Raw genomic sequence first — 26793 nt, forward strand, 5'->3', positions numbered from 1 at the left:
ATGTGTTGTCTGAGTCTATTTAACCTGTCAGTGTGTATATTGATGTGTTGTATCTGTCTGAGTCTATTTAACCTGTCAGTGTGAATATTGATGTGTTGTCTGAGTCTATTTATCCTGTCAGTGTGAATATTGATGTGTTGTCTGAGTCTATTTAACCTGTCAGTGTGAATATTGATGTGTTGTCTGAGTCTATTTAACCTGTCAGTGTGAATTTTGATGTGTTGTCTGAGTCTATTTATCCTGTCACTGTGTATATTTATGTGTTGTATCTGTCTATTTAACCTGTCAGTGTGAATATTGATATATCTGTCTGAGTCTATTTATCCTGTCAGTGTGAATATTGATCTGTTGTCTGAGTCTTTTTAACCTGTCAGTGTGAATATTGATGTGTTGTATCTGTCTGAGTCTATCTAACCTGTCAGTGTGAATATTGATGTGTTGTCTGAGTCTATTTATCCTGTCAGTGTGAATATTGATGTGTTGTAGCTGTCGGAGTCTATTTAACCTGTCAGTGTGCATATTTATGTGTTGTCTGAGTCTATTTAACCTGTCAGTGTGAATATTGATGTGTTGTCTGAGTCTATTTAACCTGTCAGTGTGAATATTGAAGGTGTTGTCTGAGTCTATTTAACCTGTCAGTGTGTATATTGATGTGTTGTCTGAGTCTATTTAACCTGTCAGTGTGAATATTGATGTGTTGTATCTGTCTGAGTCTATTTAACCTGTCAGTGTGTATATTGATGTGTTGTATCTGTCTGAGTCTATTTAACCTGTCAGTGTTAATATTGATGTATCTGTCTGAGTCTATTTAACCTGTCAGTGTGGATATTGATGTGTTGTCTGAGTCTATTTAACCTGTCAGTGTGAATATTGATGTATCTGTCTGAGTATATTTATCCTGTCAGTGTGAATATTGATGTGTTGTCTGAGTCTATTTAACCTGTCAGTGTGAATATTGATGTGTTGTCTGAGTCTATTTAACCTGTCAGTGTGAATATTGATGTATCTGTCTGAGTCTATTTATCCTGTCAGTGTGAATATTGATGTGTTGTCTGAGTCCATTTAACCTGTCAGTGTGAATATTGATGTGTTTTATCTGTCTGAGTCTATTCTTCCTGCCAGTGTGTATATTGATGTGTTGTCTGAGTCTATTTATCCTGTCAGTGTGACTATTGATGTGTTGTATTTTTCTGAGTCTATTTAACCTGTAAGTGTGAATATTGATGTGTTGTATCTGTCTGAGTCTATTTAACCTGTCAGTGTGAATATTGATGTGTTGTCTGAGTCTATTTATCCTGTCAGTGTGAATATTGATGTGTTGTATCTGTCTGAGTCTATTTAACCTGTCAGTGTGTATATTGATGTGTTGTCTGAGTCTATTTAACCTGTCAGTGTGAATATTGATGTGTTGTCTGAGTCGATTTAACCTGTCAGTGTGTATATTGATGTGTTGTCTGTGTCTATTTAACCTGTCAGTGTGAATATTGATGTATTGTCTGAGTCTATTTAACCTGTCAGTGTGAATATTGATGTGTTGTCTGAGTCTATTTAACCTGTCAGTGTGAATATTGATGTGTTGTCTGAGTCTATTTAACCTGTCAGTGTGAATTTTGATGTGTTGTCTGAGTCTATTTATCCTGTCACTGTGTATATTTATGTGTTGTATCTGTCTATTTAACCTGTCAGTGTGAATATTGATATATCTGTCTGAGTCTATTTATCCTGTCAGTGTGAATATTGATCTGTTGTCTGAGTCTTTTTAACCTGTCAGTGTGAATATTGATGTGTTGTATCTGTCTGAGTCTATCTAACCTGTCAGTGTGAATATTGATGTGTTGTCTGAGTCTATTTATCCTGTCAGTGTGAATATTGATGTGTTGTAGCTGTCGGAGTCTATTTAACCTGTCAGTGTGCATATTTATGTGTTGTCTGAGTCTATTTAACCTGTCAGTGTGAATATTGATGTGTTGTCTGAGTCTATTTAACCTTTCAGTGTGAATATTGAAGGTGTTGTCTGAGTCTATTTAACCTGTCAGTGTGTATATTGATGTGTTGTCTGAGTCTATTTAACCTGTCAGTGTGAATATTGAACGTGTTGTCTGAGTCTATTTAACCTGTCAGTGTGTATATTGATGTGTTGTCTGAGTCTATTTAACCTGTCAGTGTGAATATTGAACGTGTTGTCTGAGTCTATTTAACCTGTCAGTGTGTATATTGATGTGTTGTCTGAGTCTATTTAACCTGTCAGTGTGTATATTGATGTGTTGTATCTGTCTGAGTCTATTTAACCTGTCAGTGTGAATATTGATGTGTTGTCTGAGTCTATTTATCCTGTCAGTGTGAATATTGATGTGTTGTCTGAGTCTATTTAACCTGTCAGTGTGAATATTGATGTGTTGTCTGAGTCTATTTAACCTGTCAGTGTGAATTTTGATGTGTTGTCTGAGTCTATTTATCCTGTCACTGTGTATATTTATGTGTTGTATCTGTCTATTTAACCTGTCAGTGTGAATATTGATATATCTGTCTGAGTCTATTTATCCTGTCAGTGTGAATATTGATCTGTTGTCTGAGTCTTTTTAACCTGTCAGTGTGAATATTGATGTGTTGTATCTGTCTGAGTCTATCTAACCTGTCAGTGTGAATATTGATGTGTTGTCTGAGTCTATTTATCCTGTCAGTGTGAATATTGATGTGTTGTAGCTGTCGGAGTCTATTTAACCTGTCAGTGTGCATATTTATGTGTTGTCTGAGTCTATTTAACCTGTCAGTGTGAATATTGATGTGTTGTCTGAGTCTATTTAACCTGTCAGTGTGAATATTGAAGGTGTTGTCTGAGTCTATTTAACCTGTCAGTGTGTATATTGATGTGTTGTCTGAGTCTATTTAACCTGTCAGTGTGAATATTGATGTGTTGTATCTGTCTGAGTCTATTTAACCTGTCAGTGTGTATATTGATGTGTTGTATCTGTCTGAGTCTATTTAACCTGTCAGTGTTAATATTGATGTATCTGTCTGAGTCTATTTAACCTGTCAGTGTGGATATTGATGTGTTGTCTGAGTCTATTTAACCTGTCAGTCTGAATATTGATGTATCTGTCTGAGTATATTTATCCTGTCAGTGTGAATATTGATGTGTTGTCTGAGTCTATTTAACCTGTCAGTGTGAATATTGATGTGTTGTCTGAGTCTATTTAACCTGTCAGTGTGAATATTGATGTATCTGTCTGAGTCTATTTATCCTGTCAGTGTGAATATTGATGTGTTGTCTGAGTCCATTTAACCTGTCAGTGTGAATATTGATGTGTTTTATCTGTCTGAGTCTATTCTTCCTGCCAGTGTGTATATTGATGTGTTGTCTGAGTCTATTTATCCTGTCAGTGTGACTATTGATGTGTTGTATTTTTCTGAGTCTATTTAACCTGTAAGTGTGAATATTGATGTGTTGTATCTGTCTGAGTCTATTTAACCTGTCAGTGTGAATATTGATGTGTTGTCTGAGTCTATTTATCCTGTCAGTGTGAATATTGATGTGTTGTATCTGTCTGAGTCTATTTAACCTGTCAGTGTGTATATTGATGTGTTGTCTGAGTCTTTTTAACCTGTCAGTGTGAATATTGATGTGTTGTCTGAGTCGATTTAACCTGTCAGTGTGTATATTGATGTGTTGTCTGTGTCTATTTAACCTGTCAGTGTGAATATTGATGTATTGTCTGAGTCTATTTAACCTGTCAGTGTGAATATTGATGTGTTGTCTGAGTCTATTTAACCTGTCAGTGTGAATATTGATGTGTTGTCTGAGTCTATTTAACCTGTCAGTGTGAATTTTGATGTGTTGTCTGAGTCTATTTATCCTGTCACTGTGTATATTTATGTGTTGTATCTGTCTATTTAACCTGTCAGTGTGAATATTGATATATCTGTCTGAGTCTATTTATCCTGTCAGTGTGAATATTGATCTGTTGTCTGAGTCTTTTTAACCTGTCAGTGTGAATATTGATGTGTTGTATCTGTCTGAGTCTATCTAACCTGTCAGTGTGAATATTGATGTGTTGTCTGAGTCTATTTATCCTGTCAGTGTGAATATTGATGTGTTGTAGCTGTCGGAGTCTATTTAACCTGTCAGTGTGCATATTTATGTGTTGTCTGAGTCTATTTAACCTGTCAGTGTGAATATTGATGTGTTGTCTGAGTCTATTTAACCTGTCAGTGTGAATATTGAAGGTGTTGTCTGAGTCTATTTAACCTGTCAGTGTGTATATTGATGTGTTGTCTGAGTCTATTTAACCTGTCAGTGTGAATATTGAAGGTGTTGTCTGAGTCTATTTAACCTGTCAGTGTGTATATTGATGTGTTGTCTGAGTCTATTTAACCTGTCAGTGTGAATATTGATGTGTTGTATCTGTCTGAGTCTATTTAACCTGTCAGTGTGTATATTGATGTGTTGTATCTGTCTGAGTCTATTTAACCTGTCAGTGTGGATATTGATGTGTTGTCTGAGTCTATTTAACCTGTCAGTGTGAATATTGATGTATCTGTCTGAGTATATTTATCCTGTCAGTGTGAATATTGATGTGTTGTCTGAGTCTATTTAACCTGTCAGTGTGAATATTGATGTGTTGTCTGAGTCTATTTAACCTGTCAGTGTGAATATTGATGTATCTGTCTGAGTCTATTTATCCTGTCAGTGTGAATATTGATGTGTTGTCTGAGTCCATTTAACCTGTCAGTGTGAATATTGATGTGTTTTATCTGTCTGAGTCTATTCTTCCTGCCAGTGTGTATATTGATGTGTTGTCTGAGTCTATTTATCCTGTCAGTGTGACTATTGATGTGTTGTATTTTTCTGAGTCTATTTAACCTGTAAGTGTGAATATTGATGTGTTGTATCTGTCTGAGTCTATTTAACCTGTCAGTGTGAATATTGATGTGTTGTCTGAGTCTATTTATCCTGTCAGTGTGAATATTGATGTGTTGTATCTGTCTGAGTCTATTTAACCTGTCAGTGTGAATATTGATGTGTTGTCTGAGTCGATTTAACCTGTCAGTGTGTATATTGATGTGTTGTCTGTGTCTATTTAACCTGTCAGTGTGAATATTGATGTATTGTCTGAGTCTATTTAACCTGTCAGTGTGAATATTGATGTGTTGTCTGAGTCTATTTAACCTGTCAGTGTGAATATTGATGTGTTGTCTGAGTCTATTTAACCTGTCAGTGTGAATTTTGATGTGTTGTCTGAGTCTATTTATCCTGTCACTGTGTATATTTATGTGTTGTATCTGTCTATTTAACCTGTCAGTGTGAATATTGATATATCTGTCTGAGTCTATTTATCCTGTCAGTGTGAATATTGATCTGTTGTCTGAGTCTTTTTAACCTGTCAGTGTGAATATTGATGTGTTGTATCTGTCTGAGTCTATCTAACCTGTCAGTGTGAATATTGATGTGTTGTCTGAGTCTATTTATCCTGTCAGTGTGAATATTGATGTGTTGTAGCTGTCGGAGTCTATTTAACCTGTCAGTGTGCATATTTATGTGTTGTCTGAGTCTATTTAACCTGTCAGTGTGAATATTGATGTGTTGTCTGAGTCTATTTAACCTGTCAGTGTGAATATTGAAGGTGTTGTCTGAGTCTATTTAACCTGTCAGTGTGTATATTGATGTGTTGTCTGAGTCTATTTAACCTGTCAGTGTGAATATTGAACGTGTTGTCTGAGTCTATTTAACCTGTCAGTGTGTATATTGATGTGTTGTCTGAGTCTATTTAACCTGTCAGTGTGAATATTGAACGTGTTGTCTGAGTCTATTTAACCTGTCAGTGTGTATATTGATGTGTTGTCTGAGTCTATTTAACCTGTCAGTGTGTATATTGATGTGTTGTATCTGTCTGAGTCTATTTAACCTGTCAGTGTGAATATTGATGTGTTGTCTGAGTCTATTTATCCTGTCAGTGTGAATATTGATGTGTTGTCTGAGTCTATTTAACCTGTCAGTGTGAATATTGATGTGTTGTCTGAGTCTATTTAACCTGTCAGTGTGAATTTTGATGTGTTGTCTGAGTCTATTTATCCTGTCACTGTGTATATTTATGTGTTGTATCTGTCTATTTAACCTGTCAGTGTGAATATTGATATATCTGTCTGAGTCTATTTATCCTGTCAGTGTGAATATTGATCTGTTGTCTGAGTCTTTTTAACCTGTCAGTGTGAATATTGATGTGTTGTATCTGTCTGAGTCTATCTAACCTGTCAGTGTGAATATTGATGTGTTGTCTGAGTCTATTTATCCTGTCAGTGTGAATATTGATGTGTTGTAGCTGTCGGAGTCTATTTAACCTGTCAGTGTGCATATTTATGTGTTGTCTGAGTCTATTTAACCTGTCAGTGTGAATATTGATGTGTTGTCTGAGTCTATTTAACCTGTCAGTGTGAATATTGAAGGTGTTGTCTGAGTCTATTTAACCTGTCAGTGTGTATATTGATGTGTTGTCTGAGTCTATTTAACCTGTCAGTGTGAATATTGATGTGTTGTATCTGTCTGAGTCTATTTAACCTGTCAGTGTGTATATTGATGTGTTGTATCTGTCTGAGTCTATTTAACCTGTCAGTGTTAATATTGATGTATCTGTCTGAGTCTATTTAACCTGTCAGTGTGGATATTGATGTGTTGTCTGAGTCTATTTAACCTGTCAGTGTGAATATTGATGTATCTGTCTGAGTATATTTATCCTGTCAGTGTGAATATTGATGTGTTGTCTGAGTCTATTTAACCTGTCAGTGTGAATATTGATGTGTTGTCTGAGTCTATTTAACCTGTCAGTGTGAATATTGATGTATCTGTCTGAGTCTATTTATCCTGTCAGTGTGAATATTGATGTGTTGTCTGAGTCCATTTAACCTGTCAGTGTGAATATTGATGTGTTTTATCTGTCTGAGTCTATTCTTCCTGCCAGTGTGTATATTGATGTGTTGTCTGAGTCTATTTATCCTGTCAGTGTGACTATTGATGTGTTGTATTTTTCTGAGTCTATTTAACCTGTAAGTGTGAATATTGATGTGTTGTATCTGTCTGAGTCTATTTAACCTGTCAGTGTGAATATTGATGTGTTGTCTGAGTCTATTTATCCTGTCAGTGTGAATATTGATGTGTTGTATCTGTCTGAGTCTATTTAACCTGTCAGTGTGAATATTGATGTGTTGTCTGAGTCTATTTAACCTGTCAGTGTGAATTTTGATGTGTTGTCTGAGTCTATTTATCCTGTCACTGTGTATATTTATGTGTTGTATCTGTCTATTTAACCTGTCAGTGTGAATATTGATATATCTGTCTGAGTCTATTTATCCTGTCAGTGTGAATATTGATCTGTTGTCTGAGTCTTTTTAACCTGTCAGTGTGAATATTGATGTGTTGTATCTGTCTGAGTCTATCTAACCTGTCAGTGTGAATATTGATGTGTTGTCTGAGTCTATTTAACCTGTCAGTGTGAATATTGATGTGTTGTCTGAGTCTATTTAACCTGTCAGTGTGAATATTGATGTATCTGTCTGAGTCTATTTATCCTGTCAGTGTGAATATTGATGTGTTGTCTGAGTCCATTTAACCTGTCAGTGTGAATATTGATGTGTTTTATCTGTCTGAGTCTATTCTTCCTGCCAGTGTGTATATTGATGTGTTGTCTGAGTCTATTTATCCTGTCAGTGTGACTATTGATGTGTTGTATTTTTCTGAGTCTATTTAACCTGTAAGTGTGAATATTGATGTGTTGTATCTGTCTGAGTCTATTTAACCTGTCAGTGTGAATATTGATGTGTTGTCTGAGTCTATTTATCCTGTCAGTGTGAATATTGATGTGTTGTATCTGTCTGAGTCTATTTAACCTGTCAGTGTGAATATTGATGTGTTGTCTGAGTCTATTTAACCTGTCAGTGTGAATTTTGATGTGTTGTCTGAGTCTATTTATCCTGTCACTGTGTATATTTATGTGTTGTATCTGTCTATTTAACCTGTCAGTGTGAATATTGATATATCTGTCTGAGTCTATTTATCCTGTCAGTGTGAATATTGATCTGTTGTCTGAGTCTTTTTAACCTGTCAGTGTGAATATTGATGTGTTGTATCTGTCTGAGTCTATCTAACCTGTCAGTGTGAATATTGATGTGTTGTCTGAGTCTATTTATCCTGTCAGTGTGAATATTGATGTGTTGTAGCTGTCGGAGTCTATTTAACCTGTCAGTGTGCATATTTATGTGTTGTCTGAGTCTATTTAACCTGTCAGTGTGAATATTGATGTGTTGTCTGAGTCTATTTAACCTGTCAGTGTGAATATTGAAGGTGTTGTCTGAGTCTATTTAACCTGTCAGTGTGTATATTGATGTGTTGTCTGAGTCTATTTAACCTGTCAGTGTGAATATTGATGTGTTGTATCTGTCTGAGTCTATTTAACCTGTCAGTGTGTATATTGATGTGTTGTATCTGTCTGAGTCTATTTAACCTGTCAGTGTTAATATTGATGTATCTGTCTGAGTCTATTTAACCTGTCAGTGTGGATATTGATGTGTTGTCTGAGTCTATTTAACCTGTCAGTGTGAATATTGATGTATCTGTCTGAGTATATTTATCCTGTCAGTGTGAATATTGATGTGTTGTCTGAGTCTATTTAACCTGTCAGTGTGAATATTGATGTGTTGTCTGAGTCTATTTAACCTGTCAGTGTGAATATTGATGTATCTGTCTGAGTCTATTTATCCTGTCAGTGTGAATATTGATGTGTTGTCTGAGTCCATTTAACCTGTCAGTGTGAATATTGATGTGTTTTATCTGTCTGAGTCTATTCTTCCTGCCAGTGTGTATATTGATGTGTTGTCTGAGTCTATTTATCCTGTCAGTGTGACTATTGATGTGTTGTATTTTTCTGAGTCTATTTAACCTGTAAGTGTGAATATTGATGTGTTGTATCTGTCTGAGTCTATTTAACCTGTCAGTGTGAATATTGATGTGTTGTCTGAGTCTATTTATCCTGTCAGTGTGAATATTGATGTGTTGTATCTGTCTGAGTCTATTTAACCTGTCAGTGTGTATATTGATGTGTTGTCTGAGTCTTTTTAACCTGTCAGTGTGAATATTGATGTGTTGTCTGAGTCGATTTAACCTGTCAGTGTGTATATTGATGTGTTGTCTGTGTCTATTTAACCTGTCAGTGTGAATATTGATGTATTGTCTGAGTCTATTTATCCTGTCAGTGTGAATATTGATGTGTTGTCTGAGTCCATTTAACCTGTCAGTGTGAATATTGATGTGTTTTATCTGTCTGAGTCTATTCTTCCTGCCAGTGTGTATATTGATGTGTTGTCTGAGTCTATTTATCCTGTCAGTGTGACTATTGATGTGTTGTATTTTTCTGAGTCTATTTAACCTGTAAGTGTGAATATTGATGTGTTGTATCTGTCTGAGTCTATTTAACCTGTCAGTGTGAATATTGATGTGTTGTCTGAGTCTATTTATCCTGTCAGTGTGAATATTGATGTGTTGTATCTGTCTGAGTCTATTTAACCTGTCAGTGTGTATATTGATGTGTTGTCTGAGTCTATTTAACCTGTCAGTGTGAATATTGATGTGTTGTCTGAGTCGATTTAACCTGTCAGTGTGTATATTGATGTGTTGTCTGTGTCTATTTAACCTGTCAGTGTGAATATTGATGTATTGTCTGAGTCTATTTAACCTGTCAGTGTGAATATTGATGTGTTGTCTGAGTCTATTTAACCTGTCAGTGTGAATATTGATGTGTTGTCTGAGTCTATTTAACCTGTCAGTGTGAATTTTGATGTGTTGTCTGAGTCTATTTATCCTGTCACTGTGTATATTTATGTGTTGTATCTGTCTATTTAACCTGTCAGTGTGAATATTGATATATCTGTCTGAGTCTATTTATCCTGTCAGTGTGAATATTGATCTGTTGTCTGAGTCTTTTTAACCTGTCAGTGTGAATATTGATGTGTTGTATCTGTCTGAGTCTATCTAACCTGTCAGTGTGAATATTGATGTGTTGTCTGAGTCTATTTATCCTGTCAGTGTGAATATTGATGTGTTGTAGCTGTCGGAGTCTATTTAACCTGTCAGTGTGCATATTTATGTGTTGTCTGAGTCTATTTAACCTGTCAGTGTGAATATTGATGTGTTGTCTGAGTCTATTTAACCTGTCAGTGTGAATATTGAAGGTGTTGTCTGAGTCTATTTAACCTGTCAGTGTGTATATTGATGTGTTGTCTGAGTCTATTTAACCTGTCAGTGTGAATATTGAACGTGTTGTCTGAGTCTATTTAACCTGTCAGTGTGTATATTGATGTGTTGTCTGAGTCTATTTAACCTGTCAGTGTGAATATTGAACGTGTTGTCTGAGTCTATTTAACCTGTCAGTGTGTATATTGATGTGTTGTCTGAGTCTATTTAACCTGTCAGTGTGTATATTGATGTGTTGTATCTGTCTGAGTCTATTTAACCTGTCAGTGTGAATATTGATGTGTTGTCTGAGTCTATTTATCCTGTCAGTGTGAATATTGATGTGTTGTCTGAGTCTATTTAACCTGTCAGTGTGAATATTGATGTGTTGTCTGAGTCTATTTAACCTGTCAGTGTGAATTTTGATGTGTTGTCTGAGTCTATTTATCCTGTCACTGTGTATATTTATGTGTTGTATCTGTCTATTTAACCTGTCAGTGTGAATATTGATATATCTGTCTGAGTCTATTTATCCTGTCAGTGTGAATATTGATCTGTTGTCTGAGTCTTTTTAACCTGTCAGTGTGAATATTGATGTGTTGTATCTGTCTGAGTCTATCTAACCTGTCAGTGTGAATATTGATGTGTTGTCTGAGTCTATTTATCCTGTCAGTGTGAATATTGATGTGTTGTAGCTGTCGGAGTCTATTTAACCTGTCAGTGTGCATATTTATGTGTTGTCTGAGTCTATTTAACCTGTCAGTGTGAATATTGATGTGTTGTCTGAGTCTATTTAACCTGTCAGTGTGAATATTGAAGGTGTTGTCTGAGTCTATTTAACCTGTCAGTGTGTATATTGATGTGTTGTCTGAGTCTATTTAACCTGTCAGTGTGAATATTGATGTGTTGTATCTGTCTGAGTCTATTTAACCTGTCAGTGTGTATATTGATGTGTTGTATCTGTCTGAGTCTATTTAACCTGTCAGTGTTAATATTGATGTATCTGTCTGAGTCTATTTAACCTGTCAGTGTGGATATTGATGTGTTGTCTGAGTCTATTTAACCTGTCAGTGTGAATATTGATGTATCTGTCTGAGTATATTTATCCTGTCAGTGTGAATATTGATGTGTTGTCTGAGTCTATTTAACCTGTCAGTGTGAATATTGATGTGTTGTCTGAGTCTATTTAACCTGTCAGTGTGAATATTGATGTATCTGTCTGAGTCTATTTATCCTGTCAGTGTGAATATTGATGTGTTGTCTGAGTCCATTTAACCTGTCAGTGTGAATATTGATGTGTTTTATCTGTCTGAGTCTATTCTTCCTGCCAGTGTGTATATTGATGTGTTGTCTGAGTCTATTTATCCTGTCAGTGTGACTATTGATGTGTTGTATTTTTCTGAGTCTATTTAACCTGTAAGTGTGAATATTGATGTGTTGTATCTGTCTGAGTCTATTTAACCTGTCAGTGTGAATATTGATGTGTTGTCTGAGTCTATTTATCCTGTCAGTGTGAATATTGATGTGTTGTATCTGTCTGAGTCTATTTAACCTGTCAGTGTGTATATTGATGTGTTGTCTGAGTCTTTTTAACCTGTCAGTGTGAATATTGATGTGTTGTCTGAGTCGATTTAACCTGTCAGTGTGTATATTGATGTGTTGTCTGTGTCTATTTAACCTGTCAGTGTGAATATTGATGTATTGTCTGAGTCTATTTAACCTGTCAGTGTGAATATTGATGTGTTGTCTGAGTCTATTTAACCTGTCAGTGTGAATATTGATGTGTTGTCTGAGTCTATTTAACCTGTCAGTGTGAATTTTGATGTGTTGTCTGAGTCTATTTATCCTGTCACTGTGTATATTTATGTGTTGTATCTGTCTATTTAACCTGTCAGTGTGAATATTGATATATCTGTCTGAGTCTATTTATCCTGTCAGTGTGAATATTGATCTGTTGTCTGAGTCTTTTTAACCTGTCAGTGTGAATATTGATGTGTTGTATCTGTCTGAGTCTATCTAACCTGTCAGTGTGAATATTGATGTGTTGTCTGAGTCTATTTATCCTGTCAGTGTGAATATTGATGTGTTGTAGCTGTCGGAGTCTATTTAACCTGTCAGTGTGCATATTTATGTGTTGTCTGAGTCTATTTAACCTGTCAGTGTGAATATTGATGTGTTGTCTGAGTCTATTTAACCTGTCAGTGTGAATATTGAAGGTGTTGTCTGAGTCTATTTAACCTGTCAGTGTGTATATTGATGTGTTGTCTGAGTCTATTTAACCTGTCAGTGTGAATATTGATGTGTTGTATCTGTCTGAGTCTATTTAACCTGTCAGTGTGTATATTGATGTGTTGTATCTGTCTGAGTCTATTTAACCTGTCAGTGTTAATATTGATGTATCTGTCTGAGTCTATTTAACCTGTCAGTGTGGATATTGATGTGTTGTCTGAGTCTATTTAACCTGTCAGTGTGAATATTGATGTATCTGTCTGAGTATATTTATCCTGTCAGTGTGAATATTGATGTGTTGTCTGAGTCTATTTAACCTGTCAGTGTGAATATTGATGTATCTGTCTGAGTCTATTTATCCTGTCAGTGTGAATATTGATGTGTTGTCTGAGTCCATTTAACCTGTCAGTGTGAATATTGATGTGTTTTATCTGTCTGAGTCTATTCTTCCTGCCAGTGTGTATATTGATGTGTTGTCTGAGTCTATTTATCCTGTCAGTGTGAATATTGATGTGTTGTATCTGTCTGAGTCTATTTAACCTGTCAGTGTGAATATTGATGTGTTGTCTGAGTCTATTTATCCTGTCAGTGTGAATATTGATGTGTTGTATCTGTCTGAGTCTATTTAACCTGTCAGTGTGTATATTGATGTGTTGTCTGAGTCTATTTAACCTGTCAATGTGAATATTGATGTGTTGTCTGAGTCGATTTAACCTGTCAGTGTGTATATTGATGTGTTGTCTGTGTCTATTTAACCTGTCAGTGTGAATATTGATGTATTGTCTGAGTCTATTTAACCTGTCAGTGTGAATATTGAACGTGTTGTCTGAGTCTATTTAACGTGTCAGTGTGTATATTGATGTATTGTCTGAGTCTATTTAACCAGTCAGTGTAAATATTGATGTGTTGTATCTGTCTGAGTCTATTTAACCTGTCAGTGTGTATATTGATGTGTTGTATCTGTCTGAGTCTATTTAACCTGTCAGTGTGTATATTGATGTGTTGTATCTGTCTGAGTCTATTTAACCTGTCAGTGTGTATATTGATGTGTTGTCTGAGTCTATTTAACCTGTCAGTGTGAATATTGATGTGTTGTCTGAGTCGATTTAACCTGTCAGTGTGTATATTGATGTGTTGTCTGTGTCTATTTAACCTGTCAGTGTGAATATTGATGTATTGTCTGAGTCTATTTAACCTGTCAGTGTGAATATTGAACGTGTTGTCTGAGTCTATTTAACCTGTCAGTGTGTATATTGATGTATTGTCTGAGTCTATTTAACCTGTCAGTGTGAATATTGAACGTGTTGTCTGAGTCTATTTAACCTGTCAGTGTGTATATTGATGTGTTGTCTGAGTCTATGTAACCTGTCAGTGTGTATATTGATGTGTTGTATCTGTCTGAGTCTATTTAACCTGTCAGTGTGTATATTGATGTGTTGTATCTGTCTGAGTCTATTTAACCTGTCAGTGTGTATATTGATGTGTTGTATCTGTCTGAGTCTATTTAACCTGTCAGTGTGAATATTGATGTGTTGTCTGAGTCTATTTATCCTGTCAGTGTGAATATTGATGTGTTGTCTGAGTCTATTTAAACCTGTCAGTGTGAATATTGATGTGTTGTATCTGTCTGTGTCTATTTAACCTGTCAGTGTGAATATTGATGTATTGTCTGAGTCTATTTAACCTGTCAGTGTGAATATTGAACGTGTTGTCTGAGTCTATTTAACCTGTCAGTGTGTATATTGATGTGTTGTCTGAGTCTATTTAACCTGTCAGTGTGAATATTGATGTGTTGTCTGAGTCGATTTAACCTGTCAGTGTGTATATTGATGTGTTGTCTGTGTCTATTTAACCTGTCAGTGTGAATATTGATGTATTGTCTGAGTCTATTTAACCTGTCAGTGTGAATATTGAACGTGTTGTCTGAGTCTATTTAACATGTCAGTGTGTATATTGATGTATTGTCTGAGTCTATTTAACCTGTCAGTGTGAATATTGAACGTGTTGTCTGAGTCTATTTAACCTGTCAGTGTGAATATTGATGTATCTGTCTGAGTATATTTATCCTGTCAGTGTGAATATTGATGTGTTGTCTGAGTCTATTTAACCTGTCAGTGTGAATATTGATGTATCTGTCTGAGTCTATTTATCCTGTCAGTGTGAATATTGATGTGTTGTCTGAGTCCATTTAACCTGTCAGTGTGAATATTGATGTGTTTTATCTGTCTGAGTCTATTCTTCCTGCCAGTGTGTATATTGATGTGTTGTCTGAGTCTATTTATCCTGTCAGTGTGACTATTGATGTGTTGTATTTTTCTGAGTCTATTTAACCTGTAAGTGTGAATATTGATGTGTTGTATCTGTCTGAGTCTATTTAACCTGTCAGTGTGAATATTGATGTGTTGTCTGAGTCTATTTATCCTGTCAGTGTGAATATTGATGTGTTGTATCTGTCTGAGTCTATTTAACCTGTCAGTGTGTATATTGATGTGTTGTCTGAGTCTATTTAACCTGTCAATGTGGATATTGATGTGTTGTCTGAGTCGATTTAACCTGTCAGTGTGTATATTGATGTGTTGTCTGTGTCTATTTAACCTGTCAGTGTGAATATTGATGTATTGTCTGAGTCTATTTAACCTGTCAGTGTGAATATTGAACGTGTTGTCTGAGTCTATTTAACGTGTCAGTGTGTATATTGATGTATTGTCTGAGTCTATTTAACCTGTCAGTGTGAATATTGAACGTGTTGTCTGAGTCTATTTAACCTGTCAGTGTGTATATTGATGTGTTGTCTGAGTCTATTTAACCAGTCAGTGTAAATATTGATGTGTTGTATCTGTCTGAGTCTATTTAACCTGTCAGTGTGTATATTGATGTGTTGTATCTGTCTGAGTCTATTTAACCTGTCAGTGTGTATATTGATGTGTTGTATCTGTCTGAGTCTATTTAACCTGTCAGTGTGTATATTGATGTGTTGTCTGAGTCGATTTAACCTGTCAGTGTGTATATTGATGTGTTGTCTGTGTCTATTTAACCTGTCAGTGTGAATATTGATGTATTGTCTGAGTCTATTTAACCTGTCAGTGTGAATATTGAACGTGTTGTCTGAGTCTATTTAACCTGTCAGTGTGTATATTGATGTGTTGTCTGAGTCTATGTAACCTGTCAGTGTGTATATTGATGTGTTGTATCTGTCTGAGTCTATTTAACCTGTCAGTGTGTATATTGATGTGTTGTATCTGTCTGAGTCTATTTAACCTGTCAGTGTGTATATTGATGTGTTGTATCTGTCTGAGTATATTTATCCTGTCAGTGTGAATATTGATGTGTTGTCTGAGTCTATTTAACCTGTCAGTGTGAATATTGATGTATCTGTCTGAGTCTATTTATCCTGTCAGTGTGAATATTGATGTGTTGTCTGAGTCCATTTAACCTGTCAGTGTGAATATTGATGTGTTTTATCTGTCTGAGTCTATTCTTCCTGCCAGTGTGTATATTGATGTGTTGTCTGAGTCTATTTATCCTGTCAGTGTGACTATTGATGTGTTGTATTTTTCTGAGTCTATTTAACCTGTAAGTGTGAATATTGATGTGTTGTATCTGTCTGAGTCTATTTAACCTGTCAGTGTGAATATTGATGTGTTGTCTGAGTCTATTTATCCTGTCAGTGTGAATATTGATGTGTTGTATCTGTCTGAGTCTATTTAACCTGTCAGTGTGTATATTGATGTGTTGTCTGAGTCTATTTAACCTGTCAATGTGGATATTGATGTGTTGTCTGAGTCGATTTAACCTGTCAGTGTGTATATTGATGTGTTGTCTGTGTCTATTTAACCTGTCAGTGTGAATATTGATGTATTGTCTGAGTCTATTTAACCTGTCAGTGTGAATATTGAACGTGTTGTCTGAGTCTATTTAACGTGTCAGTGTGTATATTGATGTATTGTCTGAGTCTATTTAACCTGTCAGTGTGAATATTGAACGTGTTGTCTGAGTCTATTTAACCTGTCAGTGTGTATATTGATGTGTTGTCTGAGTCTATTTAACCAGTCAGTGTAAATATTGATGTGTTGTATCTGTCTGAGTCTATTTAACCTGTCAGTGTGTATATTGATGTGTTGTATCTGTCTGAGTCTATTTAACCTGTCAGTGTGTATATTGATGTGTTGTATCTGTCTGAGTCTATTTAACCTGTCAGTGTGTATATTGATGTGTTGTCTGAGTCGATTTAACCTGTCAGTGTGTATATTGATGTGTTGTCTGTGTCTATTTAACCTGTCAGTGTGAATATTGATGTATTGTCTGAGTCTATTTAACCTGTCAGTGTGAATATTGAACGTGTTGTCTGAGTCTATTTAACCTGTCAGTGTGTATATTGATGTGTTGTCTGAGTCTATGTAACCTGTCAGTGTGTATATTGATGTGTTGTATCTGTCTGAGTCTATTTAACCTGTCAGTGTGTATATTGATGTGTTGTATCTGTCTGAGTCTATTTAACCTGTCAGTGTGTATATTGATGTGTTGTATCTGTCTGAGTCTATTTAACCTGTCAGTGTGAATATTGATGTGTTGTCTGAGTCTATTTATCCTGTCAGTGTGAATATTGAACGTGTTGTCTGAGTCTATTTAACCTGTCAGTGTGTATATTGATGTGTTGTCTGAGTCTATTTAACCTGTCAGTGTGAATATTGATGTGTTGTCTGAGTCGATTTAACCTGTCAGTGTGTATATTGATGTGTTGTCTGTGTCTATTTAACCTGTCAGTGTGAATATTGATGTATTGTCTGAGTCTATTTAACCTGTCAGTGTGAATATTGAACGTGTTGTCTGAGTCTATTTAACATGTCAGTGTGTATATTGATGTATTGTCTGAGTCTATTTAACCTGTCAGTGTGAATATTGAACGTGTTGTCTGAGTCTATTTAACCTGTCAGTGTGTATATTGATGTGTTGTCTGAGTCTATTTAACCTGTCAGTGTGTATATTGATGTGTTGTATCTGTCTGAGTCTATTTAACCTGTCAGTGTGTATATTGATGTGTTGTATCTGTCTGAGTCTATTTAACCTGTCAGTGTGAATATTGATGTGTTGTCTGAGTCTATTTATCCTGTCAGTGTGAATATTGATGTGTTGTCTGAGTCGATTTAACCTGTCAGTGTGTATATTGATGTGTTGTCTGTGTCTATTTAACCTGTCAGTGTGAATATTGATGTATTGTCTGAGTCTATTTAACCTGTCAGTGTGAATATTGAACGTGTTGTCTGAGTCTATTTAACGTGTCAGTGTGTATATTGATGTATTGTCTGAGTGTATTTAACCTGTCAGTGTGAATATTGAACGTGTTGTCTGAGTCTATTTAACCTGTCAGTGTGAATTTTGATGTGTTGTCTGAGTCTATTTATCCTGTCACTGTGTATATTTATGTGTTGTATCTGTCTATTTAACCTGTCAGTGTGAATATTGATATATCTGTCTGAGTCTATTTATCCTGTCAGTGTGAATATTGATCTGTTGTCTGAGTCTTTTTAACCTGTCAGTGTGAATATTGATGTGTTGTATCTGTCTGAGTCTATCTAACCTGTCAGTGTGAATATTGATGTGTTGTCTGAGTCTATTTATCCTGTCAGTGTGAATATTGATGTGTTGTAGCTGTCAGAGTCTATTTAACCTGTCAGTGTGCATATTTATGTGTTGTCTGAGTCTATTTAACCTGTCAGTGTGAATATTGATGTGTTGTCTGAGTCTATTTAACCTGTCAGTGTGAATATTGAAGGTGTTGTCTGAGTCTATTTAACCTGTCAGTGTGTATATTGATGTGTTGTCTGAGTCTATTTAACCTGTCAGTGTGAATATTGATGTGTTGTATCTGTCTGAGTCTATTTAACCTGTCAGTGTGTATATTGATGTGTTGTATCTGTCTGAGTCTATTTAACCTGTCAGTGTTAATATTGATGTATCTGTCTGAGTCTATTTAACCTGTCAGTGTGGATATTGATGTGTTGTCTGAGTCTATTTAACCTGTCAGTGTGAATATTGATGTATCTGTCTGAGTATATTTATCCTGTCAGTGTGAATATTGATGTGTTGTCTGAGTCTATTTAACCTGTCAGTGTGAATATTGATGTATCTGTCTGAGTCTATTTATCCTGTCAGTGTGAATATTGATGTGTTGTCTGAGTCCATTTAACCTGTCAGTGTGAATATTGATGTGTTTTATCTGTCTGAGTCTATTCTTCCTGCCAGTGTGTATATTGATGTGTTGTCTGAGTCTATTTATCCTGTCAGTGTGACTATTGATGTGTTGTATTTTTCTGAGTCTATTTAACCTGTAAGTGTGAATATTGATGTGTTGTATCTATCTGAGTCTATTTAACCTGTCAGTGTGAATATTGATGTGTTGTCTGAGTCTATTTATCCTGTCAGTGTGAATATTGATGTGTTGTATCTGTCTGAGTCTATTTAACCTGTCAGTGTGTATATTGATGTGTTGTCTGAGTCTATTTAACCTGTCAATGTGAATATTGATGTGTTGTCTGAGTCGATTTAACCTGTCAGTGTGTATATTGATGTGTTGTCTGTGTCTATTTAACCTGTCAGTGTGAATATTGATGTATTGTCTGAGTCTATTTAACCTGTCAGTGTGAATATTGAACGTGTTGTCTGAGTCTATTTAACGTGTCAGTGTGTATATTGATGTATTGTCTGAGTCTATTTAACCAGTCAGTGTAAATATTGATGTGTTGTATCTGTCTGAGTCTATTTAACCTGTCAGTGTGTATATTGATGTGTTGTATCTGTCTGAGTCTATTTAACCTGTCAGTGTGTATATTGATGTGTTGTATCTGTCTGAGTCTATTTAACCTGTCAGTGTGAATATTGATGTGTTGTCTGAGTCGATTTAACCTGTCAGTGTGTATATTGATGTGTTGTCTGTGTCTATTTAACCTGTCAGTGTGAATATTGATGTATTGTCTGAGTCTATTTAACCTGTCAGTGTGAATATTGAACGTGTTGTCTGAGTCTATTTAACCTGTCAGTGTGTATATTGATGTATTGTCTGAGTCTATTTAACCTGTCAGTGTGAATATTGAACGTGTTGTCTGAGTCTATTTAACCTGTCAGTGTGTATATTGATGTGTTGTCTGAGTCTATGTAACCTGTCAGTGTGTATATTGATGTGTTGTATCTGTCTGAGTCTATTTAACCTGTCAGTGTGTATATTGATGTTTTGTATCTGTCTGAGTCTATTTAACCTGTCAGTGTGTATATTGATGTGTTGTATCTGTCTGAGTCTATTTAACCTGTCAGTGTGAATATTGATGTGTTGTCTGAGTCTATTTATCCTGTCAGTGTGAATATTGATGTGTTGTCTGAGTCTATTTAAACCTGTCAGTGTGAATATTGATGTGTTGTCTGAGTCTATTTAACCTGTCAGTGTGAATATTGATGTGTTGTCTGAGTCGATTTAACCTGTCAGTGTGTATATTGATGTGTTGTCTGTGTCTATTTAACCTGTCAGTGTGAATATTGATGTATTGTCTGAGTCTATTTAACCTGTCAGTGTGAATATTGAACGTGTTGTCTGAGTCGATTTAACCTGTCAGTGTGTATATTGATGTGTTGTCTGTGTCTATTTAACCTGTCAGTGTGAATATTGATGTGTTGTCTGAGTCTATTTATCCTGTCAGTGTGAATATTGATGTGTTGTATCTGTCTGTGTCTATTTAACCTGTCAGTGTGAATATTGATGTATTGTCTGAGTCTATTTAACCTGTCAGTGTGAATATTGAACGTGTTGTCTGAGTCTATTTAACCTGTCAGTGTGTATATTGATGTGTTGTCTGAGTCTATTTAACCTGTCAGTGTGAATATTGATGTGTTGTCTGAGTCGATTTAACCTGTCAGTGTGTATATTGATGTGTTGTCTGTGTCTATTTAACCTGTCAGTGTTAATATTGATGTATCTGTCTGAGTCTATTTAACCTGTCAGTGTGGATATTGATGTGTTGTCTGAGTCTATTTAACCTGTCAGTGTGAATATTGATGTATCTGTCTGAGTATATTTATCCTGTCAGTGTGAATATTGATGTGTTGTCTGAGTCTATTTAACCTGTCAGTGTGAATATTGATGTGTTGTCTGAGTCTATTTAACCTGTCAGTGTGAATATTGATGTATCTGTCTGAGTCTATTTATCCTGTCAGTGTGAATATTGATGTGTTGTCTGAGTCCATTTAACCTGTCAGTGTGAATATTGATGTGTTTTATCTGTCTGAGTCTATTCTTCCTGCCAGTGTGTATATTGATGTGTTGTCTGAGTCTATTTATCCTGTCAGTGTGACTATTGATGTGTTGTATTTTTCTGAGTCTATTTAACCTGTAAGTGTGAATATTGATGTGTTGTATCTGTCTGAGTCTATTTAACCTGTCAGTGTGAATATTGATGTGTTGTCTGAGTCTATTTATCCTGTCAGTGTGAATATTGATGTGTTGTATCTGTCTGAGTCTATTTAACCTGTCAGTGTGTATATTGATGTGTTGTCTGAGTCTTTTTAACCTGTCAGTGTGAATATTGATGTGTTGTCTGAGTCGATTTAACCTGTCAGTGTGTATATTGATGTGTTGTCTGTGTCTATTTAACCTGTCAGTGTGAATATTGATGTATTGTCTGAGTCTATTTATCCTGTCAGTGTGAATATTGATGTGTTGTCTGAGTCCATTTAACCTGTCAGTGTGAATATTGATGTGTTTTATCTGTCTGAGTCTATTCTTCCTGCCAGTGTGTATATTGATGTGTTGTCTGAGTCTATTTATCCTGTCAGTGTGACTATTGATGTGTTGTATTTTTCTGAGTCTATTTAACCTGTAAGTGTGAATATTGATGTGTTGTATCTGTCTGAGTCTATTTAACCTGTCAGTGTGAATATTGATGTGTTGTCTGAGTCTATTTATCCTGTCAGTGTGAATATTGATGTGTTGTATCTGTCTGAGTCTATTTAACCTGTCAGTGTGTATATTGATGTGTTGTCTGAGTCTATTTAACCTGTCAGTGTGAATATTGATGTGTTGTCTGAGTCGATTTAACCTGTCAGTGTGTATATTGATGTGTTGTCTGTGTCTATTTAACCTGTCAGTGTGAATATTGATGTATTGTCTGAGTCTATTTAACCTGTCAGTGTGAATATTGATGTGTTGTCTGAGTCTATTTAACCTGTCAGTGTGAATATTGATGTGTTGTCTGAGTCTATTTAACCTGTCAGTGTGAATTTTGATGTGTTGTCTGAGTCTATTTATCCTGTCACTGTGTATATTTATGTGTTGTATCTGTCTATTTAACCTGTCAGTGTGAATATTGATATATCTGTCTGAGTCTATTTATCCTGTCAGTGTGAATATTGATCTGTTGTCTGAGTCTTTTTAACCTGTCAGTGTGAATATTGATGTGTTGTATCTGTCTGAGTCTATCTAACCTGTCAGTGTGAATATTGATGTGTTGTCTGAGTCTATTTATCCTGTCAGTGTGAATATTGATGTGTTGTAGCTGTCGGAGTCTATTTAACCTGTCAGTGTGCATATTTATGTGTTGTCTGAGTCTATTTAACCTGTCAGTGTGAATATTGATGTGTTGTCTGAGTCTATTTAACCTGTCAGTGTGAATATTGAAGGTGTTGTCTGAGTCTATTTAACCTGTCAGTGTGTATATTGATGTGTTGTCTGAGTCTATTTAACCTGTCAGTGTGAATATTGAACGTGTTGTCTGAGTCTATTTAACCTGTCAGTGTGTATATTGATGTGTTGTCTGAGTCTATTTAACCTGTCAGTGTGAATATTGAACGTGTTGTCTGAGTCTATTTAACCTGTCAGTGTGTATATTGATGTGTTGTCTGAGTCTATTTAACCTGTCAGTGTGTATATTGATGTGTTGTATCTGTCTGAGTCTATTTAACCTGTCAGTGTGAATATTGATGTGTTGTCTGAGTCTATTTATCCTGTCAGTGTGAATATTGATGTGTTGTCTGAGTCTATTTAACCTGTCAGTGTGAATATTGATGTGTTGTCTGAGTCTATTTAACCTGTCAGTGTGAATTTTGATGTGTTGTCTGAGTCTATTTATCCTGTCACTGTGTATATTTATGTGTTGTATCTGTCTATTTAACCTGTCAGTGTGAATATTGATATATCTGTCTGAGTCTATTTATCCTGTCAGTGTGAATATTGATCTGTTGTCTGAGTCTTTTTAACCTGTCAGTGTGAATATTGATGTGTTGTATCTGTCTGAGTCTATCTAACCTGTCAGTGTGAATATTGATGTGTTGTCTGAGTCTATTTATCCTGTCAGTGTGAATATTGATGTGTTGTAGCTGTCGGAGTCTATTTAACCTGTCAGTGTGCATATTTATGTGTTGTCTGAGTCTATTTAACCTGTCAGTGTGAATATTGATGTGTTGTCTGAGTCTATTTAACCTGTCAGTGTGAATATTGAAGGTGTTGTCTGAGTCTATTTAACCTGTCAGTGTGTATATTGATGTGTTGTCTGAGTCTATTTAACCTGTCAGTGTGAATATTGATGTGTTGTATCTGTCTGAGTCTATTTAACCTGTCAGTGTGTATATTGATGTGTTGTATCTGTCTGAGTCTATTTAACCTGTCAGTGTTAATATTGATGTATCTGTCTGAGTCTATTTAACCTGTCAGTGTGGATATTGATGTGTTGTCTGAGTCTATTTAACCTGTCAGTGTGAATATTGATGTATCTGTCTGAGTATATTTATCCTGTCAGTGTGAATATTGATGTGTTGTCTGAGTCTATTTAACCTGTCAGTGTGAATATTGATGTGTTGTCTGAGTCTATTTAACCTGTCAGTGTGAATATTGATGTATCTGTCTGAGTCTATTTATCCTGTCAGTGTGAATATTGATGTGTTGTCTGAGTCCATTTAACCTGTCAGTGTGAATATTGATGTGTTTTATCTGTCTGAGTCTATTCTTCCTGCCAGTGTGTATATTGATGTGTTGTCTGAGTCTATTTATCCTGTCAGTGTGACTATTGATGTGTTGTATTTTTCTGAGTCTATTTAACCTGTAAGTGTGAATATTGATGTGTTGTATCTGTCTGAGTCTATTTAACCTGTCAGTGTGAATATTGATGTGTTGTCTGAGTCTATTTATCCTGTCAGTGTGAATATTGATGTGTTGTATCTGTCTGAGTCTATTTAACCTGTCAGTGTGTATATTGATGTGTTGTCTGAGTCTTTTTAACCTGTCAGTGTGAATATTGATGTGTTGTCTGAGTCGATTTAACCTGTCAGTGTGTATATTGATGTGTTGTCTGTGTCTATTTAACCTGTCAGTGTGAATATTGATGTATTGTCTGAGTCTATTTAACCTGTCAGTGTGAATATTGATGTGTTGTCTGAGTCTATTTAACCTGTCAGTGTGAATATTGATGTGTTGTCTGAGTCTATTTAACCTGTCAGTGTGAATTTTGATGTGTTGTCTGAGTCTATTTATCCTGTCACTGTGTATATTTATGTGTTGTATCTGTCTATTTAACCTGTCAGTGTGAATATTGATATATCTGTCTGAGTCTATTTATCCTGTCAGTGTGAATATTGATCTGTTGTCTGAGTCTTTTTAACCTGTCAGTGTGAATATTGATGTGTTGTATCTGTCTGAGTCTATCTAACCTGTCAGTGTGAATATTGATGTGTTGTCTGAGTCTATTTATCCTGTCAGTGTGAATATTGATGTGTTGTAGCTGTCGGAGTCTATTTAACCTGTCAGTGTGCATATTTATGTGTTGTCTGAGTCTATTTAACCTGTCAGTGTGAATATTGATGTGTTGTCTGAGTCTATTTAACCTGTCAGTGTGAATATTGAAGGTGTTGTCTGAGTCTATTTAACCTGTCAGTGTGTATATTGATGTGTTGTCTGAGTCTATTTAACCTGTCAGTGTGAATATTGATGTGTTGTATCTGTCTGAGTCTATTTAACCTGTCAGTGTGTATATTGATGTGTTGTATCTGTCTGAGTCTATTTAACCTGTCAGTGTTAATATTGATGTATCTGTCTGAGTCTATTTAACCTGTCAGTGTGGATATTGATGTGTTGTCTGAGTCTATTTAACCTGTCAGTGTGAATATTGATGTATCTGTCTGAGTATATTTATCCTGTCAGTGTGAATATTGATGTGTTGTCTGAGTCTATTTAACCTGTCAGTGTGAATATTGATGTATCTGTCTGAGTCTATTTATCCTGTCAGTGTGAATATTGATGTGTTGTCTGAGTCCATTTAACCTGTCAGTGTGAATATTGATGTGTTTTATCTGTCTGAGTCTATTCTTCCTGCCAGTGTGTATATTGATGTGTTGTCTGAGTCTATTTATCCTGTCAGTGTGACTATTGATGTGTTGTATTTTTCTGAGTCTATTTAACCTGTAAGTGTGAATATTGATGTGTTGTATCTGTCTGAGTCTATTTAACCTGTCAGTGTGAATATTGATGTGTTGTCTGAGTCTATTTATCCTGTCAGTGTGAATATTGATGTGTTGTATCTGTCTGAGTCTATTTAACCTGTCAGTGTGTATATTGATGTGTTGTCTGAGTCTATTTAACCTGTCAATGTGAATATTGATGTGTTGTCTGAGTCGATTTAACCTGTCAGTGTGTATATTGATGTGTTGTCTGTGTCTATTTAACCTGTCAGTGTGAATATTGATGTATTGTCTGAGTCTATTTAACCTGTCAGTGTGAATATTGAACGTGTTGTCTGAGTCTATTTAACGTGTCAGTGTGTATATTGATGTATTGTCTGAGTCTATTTAACCAGTCAGTGTAAATATTGATGTGTTGTATCTGTCTGAGTCTATTTAACCTGTCAGTGTGTATATTGATGTGTTGTATCTGTCTGAGTCTATTTAACCTGTCAGTGTGTATATTGATGTGTTGTATCTGTCTGAGTCTATTTAACCTGTCAGTGTGTATATTGATGTGTTGTCTGAGTCTATTTAACCTGTCAGTGTGAATATTGATGTGTTGTCTGAGTCGATTTAACCTGTCAGTGTGTATATTGATGTGTTGTCTGTGTCTATTTAACCTGTCAGTGTGAATATTGATGTATTGTCTGAGTCTATTTAACCTGTCAGTGTGAATATTGAACGTGTTGTCTGAGTCTATTTAACCTGTCAGTGTGTATATTGATGTATTGTCTGAGTCTATTTAACCTGTCAGTGTGAATATTGAACTTGTTGTCTGAGTCTATTTAACCTGTCAGTGTGTATATTGATGTGTTGTCTGAGTCTATGTAACCTGTCAGTGTGTATATTGATGTGTTGTATCTGTCTGAGTCTATTTAACCTGTCAGTGTGTATATTGATGTGTTGTATCTGTCTGAGTCTATTTAACCTGTCAGTGTGTATATTGATGTGTTGTATCTGTCTGAGTCTATTTAACCTGTCAGTGTGAATATTGATGTGTTGTCTGAGTCTATTTATCCTGTCAGTGTGAATATTGATGTGTTGTCTGAGTCTATTTAAACCTGTCAGTGTGAATATTGATGTGTTGTATCTGTCTGTGTCTATTTAACCTGTCAGTGTGAATATTGATGTATTGTCTGAGTCTATTTAACCTGTCAGTGTGAATATTGAACGTGTTGTCTGAGTCTATTTAACCTGTCAGTGTGTATATTGATGTGTTGTCTGAGTCTATTTAACCTGTCAGTGTGAATATTGATGTGTTGTCTGAGTCGATTTAACCTGTCAGTGTGTATATTGATGTGTTGTCTGTGTCTATTTAACCTGTCAGTGTGAATATTGATGTATTGTCTGAGTCTATTTAACCTGTCAGTGTGAATATTGAACGTGTTGTCTGAGTCTATTTAACATGTCAGTGTGTATATTGATGTATTGTCTGAGTCTATTTAACCTGTCAGTGTGAATATTGAACGTGTTGTCTGAGTCTATTTAACCTGTCAGTGTGAATATTGATGTATCTGTCTGAGTATATTTATCCTGTCAGTGTGAATATTGATGTGTTGTCTGAGTCTATTTAACCTGTCAGTGTGAATATTGATGTATCTGTCTGAGTCTATTTATCCTGTCAGTGTGAATATTGATGTGTTGTCTGAGTCCATTTAACCTGTCAGTGTGAATATTGATGTGTTTTATCTGTCTGAGTCTATTCTTCCTGCCAGTGTGTATATTGATGTGTTGTCTGAGTCTATTTATCCTGTCAGTGTGACTATTGATGTGTTGTATTTTTCTGAGTCTATTTAACCTGTCAGTGTGTATATTGATGTGTTGTATCTGTCTGAGTCTATTTAACCTGTCAGTGTGAATATTGATGTGTTGTC

This window comes from Salmo salar, unplaced genomic scaffold (genome assembly GCF_965601325.2).
Source record: "Salmo salar unplaced genomic scaffold, fSalSal1 ptg000229l, whole genome shotgun sequence".
NCBI lineage: Eukaryota > Metazoa > Chordata > Actinopteri > Salmoniformes > Salmonidae > Salmo > Salmo salar.